This window comes from Phyllobates terribilis, unplaced genomic scaffold (assembly GCF_046119375.1).
Source record: "Phyllobates terribilis strain yellow unplaced genomic scaffold, ASM4611937v1 Scaffold_12__6_contigs__length_324123572, whole genome shotgun sequence".
Classification (NCBI taxonomy): Eukaryota; Metazoa; Chordata; class Amphibia; order Anura; family Dendrobatidae; genus Phyllobates; species Phyllobates terribilis.
The window spans coordinates 53372422-53394156 of NW_027362772.1; the positions used below are offsets into that span (position 1 = coordinate 53372422).

The 21735-nt window shown below is 46.7% G+C and overlaps 1 long non-coding RNA gene across 1 annotated transcript in view; it reads right to left on the minus strand.

Annotated features, from left to right (window-relative positions):
* LOC141173054 (uncharacterized) overlaps positions 1-18000 on the minus strand; it is a 36074-nt gene extending 18074 nt beyond the window's left edge. Inside the window, exons 1-2 of the long non-coding RNA XR_012252579.1 lie at positions 17887-18000; positions 4884-4967 (exon numbers count right to left, since the gene is read on the minus strand). This is a non-coding gene — a long non-coding RNA (uncharacterized lncRNA). The remainder of the gene's footprint in view (positions 1-4883; positions 4968-17886) is intronic.
* Positions 18001-21735: the final 3735 nt, after the last annotated feature.

Here is a 21735-nt window from a genome sequence, read left to right on the forward strand (position 1 = left end):
TGTAGGTTCTGTGTTCTTTTCTTTGTAGGCCTCATTCTGTTTTTGGTAAACAGTAGAATGATGTGCTTTACCAAAAAGCTCTATCGTGGTCTTATCTGTCCACAAGACGCTTTCCCAGAAGGATTTTGGCAAACTAGCTTTTTTTAAATCTCTGCGTCAGCAGTGGGGTCCTCCTAGGTCTCCCGCCATAGCGTTTCATTTCATTTAAATGTCAACGGATAGGGTGTGCTGACACTTATGCACCCTGAGCCTGCAGGACAGCTTGAATTTCTTTGGTACTTGATTGGGGCTGTTTATCCACCATCCAGACTATCCTGTGCTGCAACCTTTCGTCAATTTTTCTCTGCCGTCCACGTCCAGGGAGATTAGCTACAGTGCTATGGGTTGTAAAGTTCTTGATTATGTTGCACACCGTGGACAAAGGAACATCAAGATCTCTGGAGATGGACTTGTAACCTTGAGATTTTTGATATTTTTCAACTATTTTGATTCTCTAGTCCTCAGACAGTTCTCTTCTCCTCTTTCTGTTCTCTGTGCTTAGTGTGGCGCACACAGGCACACAATGCAAAGATTGAGTCAACTTTCCCCTTTTTATCTGGTTTCAGGTGTGATATTCATATTGCCCACACCTGTTACTTGCCACATGTGAGTTTGCACGAGCATTGCATGTTTGAAATAAAGTTGTTTACTCACAATTTTGGAAGGTTGTCAACAATTTTGTCGGGCCCATTTTTGGGGTTTTGTGTGAAATTATGTCCAATTTGTCTTTTTTTCAGGTTTTTTTGTGTTGTTCCAATACACACAAAGGAAATAAACATGCGTGTAACAAAACGTGTAATTGCAATAATTTTTTGAGTGAAATACTTCATATTCTGGAACAATTTCAAGGGTGCCAACACTTTCGGCAATGACTGTATATATACACCTTGGTACAATCACTGCCAAACTCCACAATAACAAACGGAAACAGCTGCCACCACCATTCGTTTATACAGGCCGATTGGATACCTGTTACAGATAGCGTATTGCTTCAGGGGTGCAGTTTATAGAGCAAGAAGAACAAAGCTATTCAATTTTATATATTTAATCCGAAAAGTAAGCAGTGTTTATAAAAATATACAAAGATGTTACAAAATGGACAAAACAATACAGTATATACAGTCACATAAAATAAAAAGGATGAACAAAAGAAATGTACAAAACCTGTGTCACAGAAATGGCACAGATCGAAGTGAAAGGAAGCACACCTTTTTTCAGGAGATGGCACAGAACCCCAGCGAAGTGTGTCTTCCAGGACTGACAATGACAAAAACTTAAATCTCTGATTTTAATAAATAAAAACCACACCCACATACCTCTCTTCATTAGGATCATATGGGGACTATTCATGGGATGTGGTTAGGGTCCCAAAAATTAAGATCTCCAACTTTCAGGATATCTTCTCCCCTGGAGGTCCCAGGTGTGAGATATTAATGTCATTCTTCCTATTATGCTTTTAGCTTTCCATAGATAGGAAACATGGCATATATATATATTGTCATGCATCTGTTCACTTTTAATTTGGGACTGATCGGCAGGTCTCACAGTAACGTAAGTAGTTGCGTTATGTTAGCTACTTCGCCGAGATGCCGTAAATATATCTGCCATAACTATAGGATCTGCGCTGTTCATATAAAAAACAATATTCTTAATTTGAATGGGAGCAAAGCAGTCTGTTTGCAGTTCTCTGTAAAAAGGGGAGGCTACGTGTCAAAGATCATCTCAACCGGCCATAAATTTGTCACCTCCCAAATTCCTCTTTAAGCTATGCCTGGAATTTGTGTCTACGATCCATCAGATTATCAACTTTAATTACCTGTTTTCAGCAGGGGAGTCCCGGCTGAATAAAGATGATGTGAAGGTTAATATAGGACTGAATTGTTTTCCCTTCAAGTCACGATGCTTCAATGTTCACTAGCAGTTGGCTTTAGAGATTTTACATCTACATATATCACACTCCTCTTCTCTTGGGTGAACCCCACATCTTTTCCCTTTACTGAGGTCTTGAGCTGACTGCTCCTCCTCCATTACAGATTTTACTTTTTTTCTGCTCTTCTTTGTAACCTAATACTGTTTAGTGGTGGCACTGGCCATCTTGAATCCCAAAAGGCTAAAGGTGACCATCCCGCCAATGACGTCGGTAGTTCCTCTGTTATTTCACAGCACACCCTTACCAACTTCTCTACTTCTCTGCCCCAGAAGTAAAAACAACACAGTGCTTCCTCACCATCATGGTCACTTACTAGAGGTGAGTGAATTTGTCAAAATTCAAAATGAAAAATTCCCCTACAATCGGCAAAGTAAATTGATTTGCATTAAATTTTATTAGGATTGTTTGTAAAAGACATTTATTATGGGTTAAAAAATAAAAAATGTTATATGCATCTCAGCACTTACAGTGGGTACGGAAAATATTCAGACCCCTTTAAATTTTTCATTCTTTGTTTCATTGCAGCCATTTGGTAAATTCTAAAAAGTTCATTTTTTTTCTCATTAATGTACACTCTATACCCCATCTTGACTTAAAAAAACAGAAATGTAGAAATTTTTGCAAATTTATTAAAAAAGAAAAATTGAAATATCACATGGTCATAAGTATTCAGACCCTTTGCTCAGTATTGAGTAGAAGCATCCTTTTGAGCTAGTACGGCCATGAGTCTTCTTGGGAATGATGCAACAAGTTTTTCACACCTGGATTTGGGGATCCTCTGCCATTCTTCCTTGCAGATCCTCTCCAGTTCTGTCAGGTTGGATGGTGAACATTGGTGGACAATCATTTTCAGGTCTCTCCAGAGATGCTCAATTGGGTTTAGGTCAGGGCTCTGGCTGGGCCAGTCAAGAATGGTCACAGAGTTGATCTGAAGCCACTCCATTTTAGCTGTTTGCTTAGGGTCATTGTCTTGTTGGAAGGTGAACCTTCGGCCAATTCTGAGGTCCAGAGCACTCTGGAAGAGGTTTTCATCCAGGTTATCTCTGTACTTGGCCGCATTTATGTTTCCTCCAATTGCAACCAGTCGTCTTGTCCCTGCAGCTGAAAAACACGCCCATAGCATGATGCTGCCACCACTATGTTTCACTGTTGGGATTGTAATGGGCAGGTGATGAGCAGTGCCTGGTTTTCTCCACACATACCGCTTAGAATTATCACCAAAAAGTTCTATCTTAGTCTCATCAGACCAGAGGATCTTATTTCTCATAGTCTGGGAGTCCTTCATGTGTTTTTGAGCAAACTCTATGCGGGCTTTCATCTGTCTTGCACTGAGGAGAGGCTTTCATCTGGCCACTCTGCCATAAAGGCCTGACTGGTGGAGGGCTGCAGTGATAGTTGACTTTGTGGAACTTTCTTCCATCTCCCTACTGCATCTCTGGAGCTCAGCCACAGTGATCTTGTGGTTCTTCTTTACCTCTCTCACCAAGGCTCTTCTCCCATGATTGCTCAGTTTGGCTTGACGGCCTATTCTAGGAAAACCAAACTTCTTCCATTTAAGGATATGGAGGCCACTGTGCTCTTAGGAACCTTAAGTATTGCAGAAATTCTTTTGTAACCTTGGCCAGATCTGTGCCTTGCCACAATTCTGTCTCTGAGCTCCTTGGGCAGTTCCTTTGAGCTCATGATTCTCATTTGGTCTGACATGCACTGTGAGCTGTGAGGTCTTATATAGACAGGTGTGTGCCTTTCCAAATCAAGTCCTATCAGTTTAATTAAACATAGCTGGACTTCAATAAAGGAGTAGAACCATCTCAAGGAGGATCACAAGGAAATGGACAGCATGTGACTTAAATATGAGTGTCTGAGCAAAGGGTCTGAATACTTATGATCATGTGATATTTCAGTTTTTCTTTTTTAATAATTTTCCAAAAATTTCTACATTTCTTCTTTTTTTTTCATTCCAGATGGGGTGCAGAGTGTACATTAATGAGTAAAAAAAATAACTTTTTAGAATTTACCAAATGGCTGCAATGAAACAAAGAGTGAAAAATTTAAAGGGGTCTGAATACTTTCCGTACCCACTGTGCTTGTCCTGGAGCTGTAGCACCCTTTCGGGTCCTGCACTGGCTCGCTTCCTCCCTCCCGTCTTTCAGGTCTTCTGCTGACTCGCTTCCTCCCTCCTGCCTTCCAGGTCTTCTGCTGGCTCACTTCCTCTCTCTAGCTCTGGTTTCCTCTTCCATCTTTGGCTCCACGGTGCCCACTAGGTCTTACATGACTTCTAAACTTGCATCATCCCACAACATTATGACATATTTAGGTCTAGTCAGCGGTGGAGGAGCCGCAGAATGAAAATGGAAGAGAAGACCAGAGCCAGAGGAAGTGAGCCAGCGGAGGACTTATCAGAGAACATATAAGGGAGAGAGGGAGAAATAGGAAGACTGTAAAAAAATGCATGTATGGTTGTCCTGAAGAAGGAGCCGGTGGATTCTGAAACATAATATTAGATAATTCGCACTGAGCTGCTGGATAATAAAAAAGGGAATAGAAATAAAATCAATAAAAATAATTTCTTTAAATATGATTAAAATATGTAAGCAATAGTTTGTGTAGGCAATAACTTCAAGAACCGTTTTGGAAGGGTAGATTAGATTTAGGGACAGGATTGGATGGTAGGAAAAAATGGAGTCCGTTTGATAGCAGAAATACTGCCGAGATGTCAGAGTGGTCAATTGGTTAAATAGAGCGACCCTAGATGGAGAGAAAGGTAGACTGTTGTATTACCTGATTGACTGTGAGGCTTTGTCGGGGGCTAAGTGTAGAAAGGTACCTAGTACACAAAAGAAGCTCAAATACCTACAAGAAAAGGAGGGGCTAAGGGTTATAGCATAGGTAATATTACTCTGCCAATATTTACCTGATGCGAGGGTTCTATGGTTTTATCCTAGATCAGTACTTCAGGCTGATAATGCGATTTTTGAAAGTGGAGCAAACAGTTAACCTGGAAGAATAAAGAAGGAAATCGTATTTAATGATTAGAAAAAGTATGTATATGGTGACCAATTCAACCGTGTCATACCTAATATGCCTGAGTCAACATGTGTTGATGATAGTATTTTTGTGGAGGTTTTTCTCCCCTAGGTTGGTCCCAGTGTGGTCTATCTAACACGGTTACTTCCTGATATGTGGAGTAGTTCCTTATTAACTTAGTAGATGGGAGGAACCCGTGATACCAAGTGTCAGGCAGGTGGTGCAAGGAGCATGGTCCTTGTGGCACCAGGAGCAATGAGTGACCAATGGGGCTGCTGCAGGATAGAAGAAGGGACTCATCAGGCAGTTCCCAATAATCACTGCAGCGATCTCAAAACGGAGCACATGCACCCCGCTGTGACAGGCCCTTTACTTGCCGTCTTACCTCAAGCAAGGTGCGGCGGTTATGATGCGGTGGGCAAGATGCAGCAGGGAAGATACCAGTGGTACACGATAAGAGCAGTATTGTGTTACCTTATCGATGTCTTCCTGTGTACTGCTGAGCGATTCTGGAGCGGGGTATTAGAGTGAAGCAGAGTCCCGGCCAGTGACTCTAGCTTCCGACGGTGCAGTACTCATTCGCGCGCTAGCTTATGGTGAGGCAGGCAGGACGAGCAGGACCTGACGTGACGTCACAATCACGTGGTGACTAGTGTTGAGCGAACATGCTCGACACTGCTCGATACTCGCCCGAGCATCACGCTACTCGGGATGTTCGGCGAGCACTGAGCATTTCCGGGTTACTCAGGAGGGAGCTCGGGTCTCCGACCTGCATGTTTGGCGCTCTTTACAGAGCCAATGAACATTCAGGGATTGCCAGCCAGTCACTGTAATGCCGCAGCCATGTTGGTTGTGGGTATTACAGTGATTGGCTGGCCGCACAGCGTCACCTCGAGTATTTAAAACCGGGCGCCGCCATCTTGGACACAGACGGCTGGGATCAGACAGTGTAGGGACAGCGCTGCTGATTTAGGGAGAGATATATACTGCGAAATAGTTAGTGTAGGGTCTGTAAAGGCTGCCAGATCAAACAAACAGTCCTTCTCAGGACTAATATCCATCCCAGATATCAGGCAGGCAGGCTGTAGAGGAGACGCAGTGGTTATACCAGCAAACGCTGCATTACAGTCCTGTGTGCTCCTGTTGCTAAAATTGCTAGACTTAGCTCCAGGTCTCGGGGCCCAGGAAAAATCCTTTTTTTTTCATCTAAATCCTCTTTTTTTTTCCCTCCGTCACACTGTACAAATACCAGTCTTATTAACCTTTTGGTGCCCCCCCCCCCCAAAAAAAAAGTGTGTCTGTGACAGTTCAGACACAAATATATCTGTTGAAAATAGTCTGGTGTAGGCCAGAGAAACAGAAGTGTGGTTTTGCAGTTCCACGGTTCAAACCTCTGTATTATCCAGTTTTGGGCCATTTGTATCTAAAAAAAAAAACAGTTTGAGTGTGTCGCTCACTGTTCAGCCGCAAATATATATATTTAAAAAGTCTGGCATACACCAGTAAATTATAACTGTGGTTTTGCTGTTCCACGGTAAAAAATCTCTATTATCCTGCTTTTGGCATTTTTTGCCGTAAAAAAAAATAAATAATAGTGTCTCCCTGATTTTTCAGACACAAATATATCTGTTAAAAAATAGTCTGGTGTAGGCCAGAGAAACAGAAGTGTGGTTTTGCAGTTCCACGGTTCAAACCTCTGTATTATCCACTTTTGGGCCATTTCTATCTAAAAAAAAAACAGTTTGAGTGTGTCGCTCCATGTTCAGCCGCAAATATATGCATTTAAAAAAGTCTGGTATACACCAGTAAATTATAACTGTGTTTTTGCTGTTCCATGGTAAAAATATCTCTATTATCCTGCTTTTGGCATTTTTTGCCGTAAAAAAAAACTAATAGTGTCTCCCTGATTGTTCAGACACAAATATGTCTGTTGAAAATAGTCTGGTGTAGGCCCGAGAAATAGAACTGTGGTTTTGCAGTTCCACGGGTAAAATCTCTGTATTATCCTGCTTTTGGCATTTTTTGCCATAAAGAAAAACAGTAATAGTGTCTCCTGTTTGTTCAGACACAAATATATCTGTTGAAAATAGTCTGATGTAGGCCCGAGAAATAAAACTGTGGTTTTGCAGTTCCACGGGTCAAATCTCTGTCTTATCCTGCTTTTGGCATTTTTTCCGTAAAGAAAAACAGTAATAGTTTCTCCCTGATTGTTCAGATTGTTTAAAAGAGTCGGGTGTAGGCCAGAGAAATAGAACTGTGGTTTTCCTCTTCCACGGTTCTAATCTACTTTTTATTACCCTTTTCCATTGATAGTGCGAGTGTAAGCTATTTTACTTCCTTTACAGTGGGCAAGGCGCGTGGCAAGAGACGTGGAACTGGATGTTCTGGCGACGGTGCGTGCAGAGGACGGGGTCCGTGGCCAAGGTGAAAATGTGCCACAACCAACAGCCATGTCTTCTCGCTCCCAGGTCTTGACCGAATTACTAGGGAAGCACAGAACAACACCAGTATTGCGAACTGATCAGTGTGAACAGGTTATTAATTGGATAGCAGATAATACTTCCAGTTACCTGGGCACCACCACCTCCGGTCGGTCTTCCACACGGTCAAATCTTAGTAGCCGTGAGTCTCGACCGCATACTCCTCCTCACTCTGATGCTCCTTCCTCCCACCATGCTGAGTGTCGTCAGACAGCAACTCATCCCACACTTGGACACTCTGAAGAGCTGTTCACTGGTCCATTTCCAGATTTGTGCCCCTCGCCTGGTCCAGTTGAAGTGGTGGAAGAGGAGATCCCATGTAGCGATGCCCAAATATTTGAACAGCCACGGCCACAGGAAGTCGACGCTGGCAATTTGTCACAAGAGGTGGACGATGACAAGACACAATTGCCAGGAAGTGAGGAGGAGGATCGTGGTGCACAAGTGGAAGAGGAGGAGGTGGTGAATGATCTAGTAACTGACCCAACGTGGCAGGAGGACATGTAGAGTGAGGCCAGCAGCACACAGGGTGGGGGAGGCAGGGTACCCCACCAGGCAGGAAGAAGCAGTGTGGTGGCCACACACAGAAGGCGGGCAACAGTTACCCGTAACACCAACACGAGGGACGTTGCCAGTACAACCTGTAGGTCTTCCAGAGTCTGGAATTTTTTTAAAGACTCTGCTGATAACTCCAAAAAGGCCATTTGTACCACCTGCCATGCCAGCATCAGCAGGGGTGACAAAACTACCAGCCTGACCACCACCAGCATGATCAGGCACATGGCAGCAAAGCACCCGACTTTGTGGGGCGAATCCCAGGGTCCACAACCAGTGTCAGCGGGTGTCACCACTGCTTCTTCTCCTGTTGTGCGTGCAATAGAACCCCCTGTTGTATGTGTAAGGCAATCCCCTGTCCATACTACATGCAAAGATGCCCCCTCCTCTCATTCTTCACTTGTTATGGCAGTTTCTCAAGAAACAGCATCAACGTCCACATTCACGTCCCACCGCAGCGTTCAGTTGTCCATATCCCAGACCTTTGAACAAAAGCGGAAATTCGCAGCTAACGCCCCACAGGCCACAGTCCTAAATTCGCACATTTCATGACTGCTTGCGTTGGAAATGCTGCCTTTTAGGCTGGTGGAGACGGAATCCTTCCGCAACCTTATGGCGGTGGCCGTCCCTCGGTACTCGGTCCCCAGCCGACACTATTTTGTCCGGTGTTCCATCCCCGCACTACACAAGCACGTGTCCAAAACATCTGCCGTGCCCTCAACAACGCAGTTACTGGGAGAGTCCACCTGATAACGGACACGTGGACAAGTGCTTGTGGCCAGGGACGGTACATCTCCCTGATGGCACACTGGGTAAACATAGTGGAAGCCGGGACCCAGTCGGACCTTGGGACGGAACACATCCTCCCCACACCAAGGATTGCAGGCCCTATGTCAGTCAGAGTTGCCCCCACAGTGTACAGCTCCTGTGCATCATCCTCCTCCTCATGTTCAGCCTCCATCTCAGATATCACCACATCAGTTACAAGCTGGAAGCACTGCAGTACTGCCTCCGCCAAGCGGCAACAGGCTGTGCTGAAACTCATAAGCTTGGGTGAGAAACCTCACACTGCTTGTGAGCTGTGGACAGCTGTGAAAGAGCAGGCAGATCTGTGGCTGAGACCGCTGAACCTACATCCAGGTATGGTCGTGTGTTTCAGCAGTTTCTTAAATCGTAACCTGAGTTGCCAGATCTGCACGTCAAAGTACGCCGCCTGTCAGCTCATTTTTGCAAGTCGGCTACAGCTTCCGCCGCCCTTGCTGAGTTGCTGCAGCGTTTGCAGCTTCCGGCACACCGACTGGTGTGTGATGTCCCCACACGTTGGAACTCTACCCTCCACATGTTGCAAAGGATTTGTGAGCAGAAGAGAGCAGTTGTGTAGTACCAGCTGCAACAAGGCCGTCGATATTCAGGTCAGACTCCACACATAAGACCTCAGGAGTGGACCTGGATGACTGACATACTGTATGTACCATCTTGACAAACTTTGAGGAGTCCACCAATATGGTGAGTGGCGATGACGCCATCATTAGCGTCAGCATTCCACTTGTCTGTCTTCTGCAACGCTCTCTGCAGAGAATTAAAGGGGACGCATTGCAGCCAGAGTATGATGAGATGGATCAAGAAGCCGTAGCGGTTGATTACACACAGCCCAGCCTCATCTCATCCCAACGTGCATTGGGGGACAATGAAGGAGAGGAGGAGGAAGAACAGGAGCTTGTATCATGCGCTGTAGACGGTAGTACCTGTACAACTGTCATACCGTCGGTTCAGCGTCGGTGGCCTGAGGACAGGGGGGAGGAGGAGGAGGAGAGCATGGTCAGTCGTCATCTTGGTGAGGACACGGAAGTCTTGCCCGTTACCAGTCTGGCACGCATGGCTGCCTTTATGTTACGCTGCCTTAACCGTGACCCTCGCGTTGTCAAAATGTTGGGTGACAGTCATTACTGGTTGGTGACACTTTTAGACCCCCGCTACAAGGAGAACTTTCACTCTCTTATTCCTGAGGTGGAGAGGTCTACAAAAATGGGGCAGTACCAGAAGGCCCTTGCTGCAGAACTGTTAAAAAAATTCCCATCTGAACACGCTAGCGACAGAGGTCACAGTTCGTTGCCCAACCAAGGCGTACATGCGAGAGAGAGGCAACTCCAATCCAGCAGAGGCAGGGGAACACTGTCAACATTCTGGGACAGTTTTCTCAGACCCTCCCTTCGGACCGACCCTGAGGCGCGGGGTACTCTCACAAGGAGTGGAAAGTTTCAAAAGATGGTGAGGGAGTACCTTGCCAACCGTACCAGCATCCTCCGTGATTCCTCTGTGCCTTTTAATTATTGGGTATCCAAGCTGGACACTTGGAATGAACTCGCTCTGCACGCCTAGGAGGTCCTGGCCTGCCCTGCAGCTAGCGTGTTATTGGAGCGTGTTTTTAGTGCCGCTGGGGGAATTATAAGTGATAAGCGCACTCGCCTGTCAACTGACAATGCTGACAAGTTGACCCTTATCAAAATGAACAAGGGCTGGATTGGGCCAGACTTCTCATCACCACCAAATGACAGCAGAGTAACATAAAGTCAAATCCACTGTGTTATTTCGGGAGGTGTATTCACATGCACTGCTTCACACCCACACATCAGTATACACTTCCTCATTTCGGCTGTTTTATGTTCTTCTCCTTATCCTCAGCTTCCACCACCACTATACCACCAGGGTGACCGTGGTCCGTGTTGCCATTATTGAAAGTTCCTCTGTCCTTATTTTTGTCAGCTTTTGCTGGAAGGCATAAGCAAAGACTGTGGGAGACCCACTCCCCAATAATGGGAATAATATTTTCAAGATGCTGTACTGTATGGTTTTAAGGGCATTAAAACAGTCTTGTTAAGCTACTGCGACCTCCACCACTTTTCCAAGAGGCATTAAAACCGTCTTGTTAAGCTACTGGGACCTCCACGTCTCTTCCGAGGGCCATTAATACCGTCTTGTTAAACCACTCTGAACTCCACAGCTCTTACAAGGGGCATTGAAATGTTGTTTTGAATTAACTCTAACCTTCACGACTCTTCGAACGGGCATTGCATTTCCTCCTAATTTTTGGCAGCTTTTGCTTGGAAGGCATAAGCAAAGACTATGGGAGACCCACTCCCCAATAATGGGAATAATGTTTGTACTATGCTGTACTGCATGGCTCTTGTAAGGGGCATTGCAAGTTCCTCCGTCCTAATTTTTGGCAGCTTTTGCTTGGAAGGCATAAGCAAAGACTATGGGACACCAACTCCCCAATAATGAGAATAATGTTTGTTATATGCTGTACTGCATGGCTCTTGTAAGGGGCATTGCAATTTCCTCCGTCCTAATTTTTGGCAGCTTTTGCTTGGAAGGCATAAGCAAAGACTATGGGAGACCCACTCCCCAATAATGGGAATAATGTTTTTAATATGCTGTACTGCATGGCTCTTGTAAGTGGCATTGCAAGTTCCTCCATCCTAATTTTTGGCAGCTTTTGCTTGGAAGGCATAAGCAAATACTATGGGAGACCCACTCCCCAATAATGAGAATAATGTTTTTAAGATGCTGTACTGTATGGCTCTTGTAAGGGGCATTAAAACCATCTTGTTAAGCTACTGGGACCTCCACGTCTCTTCCAAGGGGCATTCAAACCGTCTTGTTAAGCTACTGGGACCTCCACGTCTCTTCCGAGGGGCATTAAAACCGTCTTGTTAAGCTACTGTGACCTCCACGTCTCTTCCGAGGGGCAATAAAACCGTCTTGTTAAGCTACTGTGACCTCCACGTCTCTTCTGAGGGGCATTAAAACCATCTTGCTAAGCTACTGTGACCTCCACGTCTCTTTCGAGGGGCATTAAAACCGTCTTGTTAAGCTACTGTGACCTCCACCACTTTTCCAAGGGGCATTAAAACGGTCTTGTTAAGCTACTGTGACCCCCACCACTTTTCCAAGGGGCATTAAAACAATCTTGTTAAGCTACTGTGACCTCCACGTCTCTTCAAAGGGGCATTAATAGCGTCTTCTTAAACCACTCTGAACTCCACAGCTCTTCCAAGGGGCATTGAAATGTTGTTTTTAATTACCTCTAACCTCCACGACTCTTCCAACGGGCATTACATTTCCTCCTAATTTTAGTCAGCTTTTGCTTTTCAATGCAAAGGCGAAAGCTAAGGGAGACCCACTCCCCAATCATGGGTAGAAGGTTTTAGTACTCTGTAATCCACGTCTGTTTCAAGGGGCATTGCAGTTCCTCATAATTTTTGGAAAGCCTTCCATTCACTGCTTAGGGTTACAGTGTACAGGAGACCCAGTTGCTATAAATGGAAAAAAAGGTTTAGTTAAGGCCCTCTGACCTCCATGTCATTTCCAAGGGGCATTGGAGTGCCTCGAAATTTTTGGTAGGCATTGCACTCACTGTATGCCCTATAACTGTGTAGCCGAACCGCTCCTTTTGTTACAGAAACATATCCTACAAGACATATGTGGTTGACTGGCCTGATATTGATGTGAATGGTCCCTGTTCCTCTTGCTCCTTCTCCTTTGCCACCACCTCATCCATAATTTATCACCTGAAGCTTTGTTTTAACGGGAGTCATAAAACTGGGATAGTAGCAGGAAAACATCCAGCAACCCTCGGAGGAGGTAGGATATGCGCCAAAACACTGACCACCTCAGGCCTAGCTGTTACTACATACATGCGCTTGCATTCCAAGAAAACAAAGCAGATGCTAACTTCTATCATCATCATCATGCTCCTCATCTTGGCACTCTCAACTCCCTTGATGGAGAAGCCAGGGCCCACCGGAGGAGTCTGGTTCTCTGGTGGGCTCGTCCAATGCTGCCCTAAAGCAGGCCAGGCTAAGAAAAGTGTGGGGGAAGGTGACAGGAGAAATAGCGGCGGCTGGGGACCGAGCGTGGACACCCGGCCGCCGGGCGGCTGGGGACTGAGTATGGATACCTCGCTGCCGAAGCAGCCATGAGGTAGTGGCCAGCTTCGGCCTCCTCCAAACTAAAAGGCCCCATTTCTAGTGCAAGCTAGCAGTATGGCATTGTAGCCTGGGGGCGGGTGGGTGGCAGGCTGCACACTTACGCTTGCATTCCAAGAAAACAAAGCAGATGCTAACTTCTATCATCATCATCATGCTCCGCACCTTGGCACTCTCAACTCCCCTGATGGAGAAGCGAGGGCCCACCGGAGGAGTCTCTGGTTGTCTGGTCGGCTCGTCCAGTGCTGCCCTAAAGCAGGCCAGGCTAAGAAAAGTGTGGGGAAGGTGACAGGAGAAATAGGGGAGGCTGGGGACCGTTTATGGACACCCGGCCGCCCCCAGGCGGCTGGGGACCGTGTGTGGACACCCGGCCGCAGGGCGGCTGGGGACCAAGTATGGACACCCGGCCGCCCCCTGGCGGCTGGGGACCAAGCATGGACACCCGGCCGCCGGGCGGCTGGGGACTGAGTATGGATACCTCGCTGCCGAAGCAGCCATGAGGTAGTGGCCAGCTTCGACCTCCTCCAAACTATAAGGCCCCATTTCAAGTGCAAGCTAGCAGTATGGCATTGCAGCCTGGGGGTGGGTGGGTAGCAGGCTGCACACTTACGCTTGCATTCCAAGAAAGCAAAGCAGATGCTAACTTCTATCATCATCATCATGCTCCTCACCTTGGCACTCTCAACTCCTCTGATTTAGAAGCCAGGGCCCACCGGAGGAGTCTCTGGTTGTCTGGTGGGCTCGTCCAATGCTGCCCTAAAGCAGGCCATGATAAGAAAAGTGTGGGGAAGGTTCCCGGGACAAATAGTGGCGGCTGGGGACTGAGTATGGAGACCTCGCCGCCGACGCAGCCATGAGGTAGTGGCCAGCTTCGGCCTCCTCCAAACTAAAAGGCCCCATTTCAAGTGCAAGCTAGCAGTATGGTATTGCAGCCTGGGGGTGGGTGGGTGGCAGGCTGCACACTTATGCTTGCATTCCAAGAAAACAAAGCAGATGCTAACTTCTATCATCATCATCATGCTACTCACCTTGGCACTCTCAACTCCCCTGATGGAGAAGCCAGGGCCCACCAGAGGAGTCTGGTTCTCTGGTGGGCTCGTCCAATGCTGCCCTAAAGCAGGCCAGGCTAAAAAAAAGTGTGTGAGTAGGAGACAGGAGAAATAGGGGCGGCTGGGGACCGTTTATGGACACCTGGCTGCCCCCAGGCGACTGGGGACCGTGTGCAGACACCCGGCCGCGGGGCGGCTGGAGACCGAGTATGGACACCCGGCCGCCCCCTGGCGGCTGGGGACCGAGCGTGGACACCCGGCCGCCGGGTGGCTGGGGACTGAGTATGGATACCTCGTTGCCGATGCAGCCATGAGGTTGTGGCCAGCTTCGGCCTCCTCCAAACTAAAAGGCCCCATTTCAAGTGCAAGCTAGCAGTATGGTATTGCAGCCTGGGGGTGGGTGGGTGGCAGGCTGCACACTTAAGCTTGCATTCCAAGAAAACAAAGCAGATGTTAACTTCTATCATCATCATCATGCTCCTCACCTTGGCACTCTCAACTCCTCTGATGGAGAAGCCAGGGCCCACCGGAGGAGTCTCTGGTTGTCTGGTGGGCTTTTCCAATGCTGCCCTAAAGCAGGCCAGGCTAAGAAAAGTGTGGGGATGGTTCCCGGGACAAATAGTGGCGGCTGGGGACTGAGTATGGAGACCTCGCCGCCGACGCAACCATGAGGTAGTGGCCAGCTTCGGCCTCCTCCAAACTAAAAGGCCCCATTTCAAGTGCAAGCTAGCAGTATAGTATTGCAGCCTGCGAGTGGGTGGGTGGGTGGTTGGCTGCATATTTGCGCTTGCATTGCAAGGCATGAGGGAGGTACAATTGAACACTGCCCTGGGACAAGGACTTGCACGGGGATAGTTGCAAGTCTGCATCTTCTGATGCGGCAAGGATCACTTCTGATGGGCACACTTTTAGGCAGTGACCTGGGTGTCAGAGATGCTTCCAGGGGTCTTCCCCATGCTGTTCCCATGTCTTTTCAGCACTGTATGCATGTGTCACACAGCACATGGCCAGATAAGATTGTAAAATGTTAAAATTACATTTCCCGGTGAATGCATTTGTCAGGGTTGAAAGCAATACAAAAGTGCAAAAACGCATAAAAAATGCTACTTGTGAACATAGCCCAAGGTGTGGAGGAGTATTTTTTGGGGGGTTATTTATTTTACCTTATACACAAGTCTTTACCCTGGAAAGGAACTTCCTTAACATATTTCACAGGAAAGCAGTTTCAGTTTCGTTTTTGAATGTTTTATTGTGGCTTAATACCTCTGACCACGTTGTTGACAGCAGTGACCCGGGGGTCAGAAATGCTTCCTGGGGCGATCCCCATGCTGTCCCCATGTCATTTGAGCACTGTCACTATCGTTTTGGACACTTGTTAGGCTTTTAAAAGACTGCCGGGGGTGCCGCCGCAAAAATGCTCGGGTCTCCCATAGACTAACATTGGGCTCGTTGCTCGGGTCGAGCACCCGAGTATCACGGCGAGCTCGGCCCGAGCTTCAAGCACCCGAGCATTTTAGTGCTCGCTCAACACTAGTGCTGACCATATGATAGAGCAGCTGCGGAGAGCTGAGAGGACCAAATCCGACGCGTTTCGGAAACAAAGGCGGTTTCCTTCCTCAGAGATCATTTGAGGTTCTTTTGTGTACTAGGTACCTTTCTACACTTAGCCACCAACAAAGCCGCAGTAAGCACCAACTGTCAGGAATTCTAACTCACAGTCAATCAGGCAATACTACAGTCTACTCTAAACAAGTCAACAACTCGGAGCATGGATCCATTCTAACCCACATACCTTTCTCTCCATCTAGGGTCGCTCTATTTAACCAATTGACCACTCTGACATCTCGGCTGTATTTCTGCTATCAAATGGACTCTGTTTTTTCCTACCATCCAATCCTGTCCCTAAATCTAATTTACCCTTCCAAAACGGTTCTTGAAGATATTGCCTACACAAACTATTGTTTACATATTTTAATCATATTTAAATAAATTATTTTTATTGATTTTATTTCTATCCCCTTTTTTTATTAGCCAGTAGCTAATTATCTAATATTATTTTACCCCCTGGGACAATTGTGGTATTGTTTGCCATTCGCTGCAGTCCTGCTGGTTATACCTTTGGAGTGCCACTGTACTTTCTTTTTTGAGCTTATTTGCATTCTGAAACATGTTGACAATAAACCTACAATTTTATGATACCACTAATTTTGTCATATTCCGGAGAGTGCAGAAACACTTCCAATCCTGCTACTAAAAACTATCTAAAGTAAAAAAAAAGAAGTCAGTTTTATCAGGCTCTTCATGGGTTCACATAAGTGACACATCCTGGCTATGTGATTGCACCATCCTGGGCAACTCACTTTATTAAAGTGGTGTCCATATACTATAAAGTAATGACATTTCACTAGGATAAGCCACCATGTAATCATTGACATGGATCCCTAACTCTAGGCAAACTTTTTAACTTTTTTATTGAGAGAAGTGGAGTCATCTGTAGGTGATGAAACCATCCAAGTTTGGGTCGCCTCATGTCAAGGACACTATAAGAGTCACCTGTTCTACCAAAGTCATATGCACGCCCTAGCGTGTAGATCCTTTACAGTGTGATACTATGATGTGACCAAATGAAAGGTGGTGTTGACCAAGGCGGGGATCCAGCACTAAGACTGATCACAAAAAGAATAGCAAAGCCCAGTCAGTAATAAATAGGAGATATACACACTGAAGTAATAGCAGCAAATTTGAACTTTACTCACTAAGAGGAAACTGGCTTGGTGGTTTCAATACCATTGTGTAAAATCTTGGTGGTTACAATCTTTTAGTTAATGAGGATAGACCCAAGGTGGTCGCCAACTTTGGAATTGCAAAAAATAAAACTACACAGAACACATGTCCTCCAGAGTCCAGTGGTGGCGGCTTTACACCACTCCATCCGACGCTCGGCATTGTGCTTGGTGATGTATGACTGCATGCATCTGCTCGGCCATAAAGCTCCCGGAGGGGGCGCAGTGTTTGTGCTGGTGTTATACCAGAGGAGGTCTGGACTCAGCAGTTATGGGGTCAGCAGAGCATTGGGGAGTTTTCTGTCCTCTGCTCCTCAGCACTCGGCCCCCCACTCCGTAACATTACAGTGTCTCCACTTCTCAATAATATCACTCACAGGTGACGGGGAAGAAATGTCATGAACGGACTTATTACCCCGGTGGCTCCTATTACAGGACCGCGCTGGTATCCGTGAGCTCTGCACCACCGACCGCTCTGTCACATGATAGTAAAGGCAGACGGCATGGAGAGGGGTGGATGTTAAACAGTGGGGGGATAGGAGTCAGATGTTAATCCATTGGGGGCAATAGGATAGAATGAGAAAATAGAATTCTAAAGTAAACTAAAATGTATGTCCCCATATTTTTCTATCCATGAGAACGAATCTCATTTGTTATCACCTACATATATTTCTCAATATCAATTATCAGTCATGTAAATACATTCATTTTTCACCATTGCACACACCGCCCTGTGTCCCTGAAAATAATAATTTGCTAATCTATTCTGCAAAGTTACTCTGCGTGTTCTCGCTAGTTCTAAAGAGATCCTAGCAAATAAATATAAATGTGACTGCCCAACAGGTACACTACCCACATGGACATAGACAGGACAATCATCCTGCACAGTATACAACCACTTATAGGGAGGGTGCCCCAAAACTGATGGCAACTGTTGTTTCCCACCCCCATCCCCTGCTTCCAAATATCTGTAACATCCCTGGCGGCGTGCTGGCATGGCATACCACCTCCCACCATGCAAGACTGCTATCTTACCTATCAGTCCAGGCTGCACACTTTGCTTCAGTACCTGCTTTGTCTCTTGTCTGATTGCTTAGGGCGGCGGCGCGGCTACTGCCTGATTCTTATAGTTACTGTGTGCACAATCCTAATGCATCCCCAGCCTATTGCTGTGAGTCACTGGATACTAAAAGTACTCCACCCAGTAGGAGGGGCCTGAGCAACACTTTCATTCAAGGTGTTCTGTGCAACTGAGTTGCCAGGTCCTGTCCTGTATCTTGTCTGTTCCACCACCCTGGGGGCTGTATACCCAGGCCTGTTGCCTGTATCTGTGACTTCTAGTCTGTTTCCACCACCCTGGGGGCTGAGTTCCCAGGCTCATTCCTGTATCTTGTTCCCTGGTTCAGTTCCTGTCTGAACTGTGTCCTAGCCCGTTACCTTTTTGTCTCTATGTCAGAACCTTCCCTTTTCCTTCAGTGTCTGAACCTGCACCTAACTCCAACTCGTTGTCTCTGTACTTCTGTTTGTGAGTTTTGTGTCCACTCGCTACCTCATTGTAAGTACCTTGTGTGTATCTGGTTCTGCTTCTCCCATTTCCCTGCCTCTGTATCTACCTCCTGTGTTCTAACTCTCTTCCTGTATTTTCCAGTCTTTTCCATGTGAACAGAGCCCTGTCCTGTCTGCCTGCACCTTCTCCTCTGTTCTGCTCTGCTTGTTCACCACACATCGGGTTTTGCTCTGCTCTGCTTGTCTACCGCACCTGCGGGTTTTGCTCTGCTCTGCTTGTCTGCCGCATCTGCGGGTTTTGCTCTGCTCTGCTTGTTAACTGTATCTGCGGGTTTTGCTCTGCTCTGCTTGTCTACTGCACCTGCGGGTTTTGCTCTGCTCTGCTTGTCTACCGCACCTGCGGTTTCGCTCTGCTCTGCTTGTTCACCGCACCTGCGGTTTCGCTCTGCTCTGCTTGTTCACTGCACCTGCGGGTTTTGCTCTGCTCTGCTTGTCTATCACACCTGCGGGTTTTGCTCTGCTCTGCTTGTCTACCGCATCTGTGGGTTTTGCTCTGCTCTGCTTGTCTACTGCACCTGAGGGTTTTGCTCTGCTCTGCTTGTCTACCGCACCTGCGGGTTTTGCTCTGCTCTGCTTGTCTACCGCACCTGCGGGTTTTGCTCTGCCCTGCTTGTCTACTGCACCTGCGGGTTTTGCTCTGCTCTGCTTGTCTACCGCACCTGCGGGTTTTGCTCTGCTCTCCTTGTCTACCGCACCTGCGGGTTTTGCTCCGCTCTGCTTGTCTACCGCACCTGCGGGTCTTGCTCTGCTCTGCTTGTCTACCGCACCTGCGGGTTTAGCTCTGCTCTGCTTGTCTACTGCACCTGAGGGTTTTGCTCTGCTCTGCTTGTCTACCGCACCTGCGGGTTTTGCTCTGCTCTGCTTGTCTACTGCACCTGCGGGTCTTGCTCTGCTCTGCTTGTCTACCGCACCTGCGGGTTTAGCTCTGCTCTGCTTGTCTACCGCACCTGCGGGTTTTGCTCTGCTCTGTTTGTCTACGCCACCTGTGGCTCTGTTCCTGTATCCCAGTCTGTACTGGTCCCTATCCTGCCTGCGTTCCTACCTGCCAGTACCCACCTGTCTGCATGCCAGCTGTGCCTGCCAGTACCCACCTGTCTACATACCAGCCGTGCCTGCCAATACCCACCTGTGTGCATACCAGCCGTGACTGCCAGTACTCACGTGTCTGTATGCCTGCCTGTTCCTGCATTCCCCGGTGTGGGTCAACAGCTGTGACTGGGGTCTGACCTGGAGTAGCACCTGGTCCCTCTGCTCGGTTCCTACCTGGTTCACGGAGTCGACTGAGCTGCCGTGTGACCTTGGTCGGACCGAGTTGATACTTAGTCACGCCCCTCCAGGCACTCCTCGGTTCATGGTCCAGTGGGATCATTAATCATGCTCACGCCAGTCAGTCCAGGCGTGTGCGTAACAATATCCTGATGTTATTATTAGGCATCTTTTGTCCTATTAGAATTAATCACCTCTCATCTCAACTGACGGAAAACTCAGTACAACCTTGCTGCACTTTCCTCTAGATCAGTGTTCCCAAACTCTGGTCCTCAAGACAAGAGCCACCAACAGATCATGTTTTCCGGATTTCCTTAGTATTGTCCAGGTGATAATTGCATCACCTGGACAGGCAAGAATTCCATCACCTGGGCAATACTAAGGAAATCCTGAAAACATGACCTGCTGGTGGCTCTTAAGGACCAGAGTTTGGGAACATTGCCCTAGATTAATAGCTGCAGATGTAGCAAACAATACATGGAAAGCTCCTTCCCATTTAGGCTGTAAGGGTTCGGCAAAATGTCTTCTAACCACCACTCAATAGACATCACTCATGGACAGTGTTGTAGGTGTGTAGAGTCCAAGTCAGAAATAGAAGAAAAGACCTGTGAAAATCAGTTATTGTATGATGTATCTACACAACATAGTCAAGTTTCCATTTTCTAAAGACTCCATTAACAAAAATGTCAGCCCAGCATCAACCAGAGGCTCATAAGAGAGATGTCATGGCTCAACTTCAAGGATCGATCTGATGACCTCTCGCTGTGTGGTCGGTTTCCTTATCTGTTGGACCACAGCCTGTGTTGTCTCTGTCCAACTGCTGATAATGATCTTGTCTTTGCTTTGTTGCTTCTGTGGAGGTGTTTTCACTTACTCATTTGGTTTGTCCTATCACATCTTGAGAGGGGCTATTTATACTCTCCTCTCCTGGCACATGCAGTCTTTGCTGGCTATATTCCAAGTTAGATGGATGTTTGGAGTCCCAGCTCCCCAGTCAAGGATTATCTTGCTGAGTTGTTTTCTATTGCTTCTCCTGCAGTTTGTTTGTGTATTCTCTTCTTCAGCACTCTTCTCATTTTGTTACATTTTTGGTCTGGGGGTTTCCATGTATACTGAACGTCTTTTTGGGTTCCTTTCTTTTTCTTCTGTCTTTCATGTATGACTGTGTCACTGCTTTAGCCCTGTGTCTCACCCTCTATCTATGTGCACAATGATCTGTTGTTATTGTTTTGGTTTATGCTCTGTGTAAAGTTGAGGGTGCAGTTAAGGACACTCAGAATCAGCCGACGTTGAGATGGGGAGCCATTGCATAATTTTAGGGTGCCAACCTCCGCAATCAGGCAGAGACAAATCAGGGTCAGGTTAGGATTTGCCTGTAAATGGGGAAGAAAGGGAGAAGGGTTGAAGGCTTAACATGTTGAAAGTAAGAATGACTTCAGCTGGAGTAATCCTGTGGGTGCTGCACCTGTCGGTGATCACAGACCATGAATAGAAAAGAAAAAGAGTAGAACCGGCACATTCAACCAGGACATACAGTATAAAAGGAAAAAAATGTATTTGAGGAAAAAAGTTAAAACATGGGGATAAAATCGGAAACCTCGGGATTTGCCTAGTCTGTATAGGAACCTGTGGTGCGGGTTTAACATCTCCCTTGGTTTGGTCATCCCTATGTGAATGTTAAGGCTCAGTCATAACAAGAGATGTGGGAGAAAAAGTTAAAACATTTCTATTATTTGGAAATAATCAAGAGGATCCTCCCTTTCCAAATCAGAAGTCGGTTAAAGAAAGAGAGTGGATGCGTTCAATACATTTGACATATTGAATACCAGGTTGGGAGGGGGACTAGGAGCACGAGATTACACTTAATGCACAAAAAGAAGACTTTAGGGTCATCAGCTGATTCTCACAATGATATCAGATACCCTTTTCAACTTTGAAAGATAGACTTTGAATAATTGGGGAGTGACTCATTTTTTTCTGATAGATGGATTCTTTGATAATGATTTTGTCACTTTATATAAGGCACCCATGCATGTGCCCATCAATTTGGCA